Genomic DNA, 1,338 nt, shown 5'->3' with positions numbered 1-1,338 from the left:
AACATTAACCATTTCCTAGTAGCCTAAAAAGGCAGTTGCCATCAAGTCAACTCCAACTGATGGTGGCCCCATGTGTGCAGAGTAAAACTACAACATAGGGTTTTCAAGACTGTGACATGGCTTTGTGGGATAAGCAATGGATTGTTAGTTAGCAGTTCAAACCCACCAGATGCTCCTTAGAAACCAAATAGAGGGCCACTATGAATCAGAACCAACTTGATAGGACTTAACAACAACAAAAAACCAACAACCTTTAAAATGCCAATTTTCAGACCTTTCTTCTAAAGTTCCTTTGGATGGATTCTGTTAAAACAAAAATATTAAAACAATAATAAAAATAGATTGAAGTTTATTTAATATATGATTTGTAAATATGGGTGACATTTCTAACTAGAGAGTCAAAAATGTGCCTAAGGAGAAATTTTTCAATATTCTTATACTTCAGCATATTGCAAGAATTATACATTGCCATGAAAACTGAACTATAATAGTGTTTACATAATAACTATGGACTTGTAACATTTTCTTTAAGTACAATTCAGATAATTACTGACCTACCTTCAATGTAGTGTCTAGTCTGACCTTTCAAGTTTTTGTTGTCAACATTACACATAAGAATTCTTGAAAAGATCATAATGTTCAGGTAAACATTTTCTTCTACTGAAGCTTGACTATTGTTTGACTCTACCACTCATCTGTCAGTTGGTCGAACTGTGGTGGTTTTCTATGTTGCTGTGATTCTGGAAACTATGTTACCAGTATTTTAAATACCAGCAGGGTCACCAATAGTAGACCATTTTCAGCTGGACTTCCTGACAAAGACAGACTAGGAAGAAAGAGAGATGGACTACTTCCAAATATTAGGACTCTGAAAACATTATCAGCAGCAGTGGAACAGTGTCAGATAGCACCAGAATATTGAATATTGAAACATGATGAATAGCACCAAAACATTACCAGAAGATAGCCTCAGGTTGGAAGTCACTCAAACTATGACTAGGGAAGAGCTGCCTCCTCAACACAGAGTTGACCATGAAGATGCAAATGGAGTAAAGCCTTCGAGACCTTCATTTCTTGATGGGGCACAACTCAAAATGAAGAGAAACAACTGTAAACATCCATTGATAAGCAGAACATGGAATGTATGAAGTATGAACAAGGAAAATGGGAAACTGTCAAAAAAAAAAGAAATGGAATGCATAAATATCCGTATCCTAGGCATAGTGTGCTGAAATAGACTGGTACTCCATTTTGAATCTGACAAACACACGGTTTTCTATGTTGGGAATATTACACATTGAAGAGGAGTGGCATCACATTCATCATCAAGAAGAACAG

The sequence above is a fragment of the Chrysochloris asiatica genome, unplaced genomic scaffold, assembly GCF_000296735.1.
Source record: "Chrysochloris asiatica unplaced genomic scaffold, ChrAsi1.0 scaffold00177, whole genome shotgun sequence".
In the NCBI taxonomy this organism is placed as follows: Eukaryota; Metazoa; Chordata; class Mammalia; order Afrosoricida; family Chrysochloridae; genus Chrysochloris; species Chrysochloris asiatica.
This window is presented reverse-complemented; position numbering follows the sequence as displayed.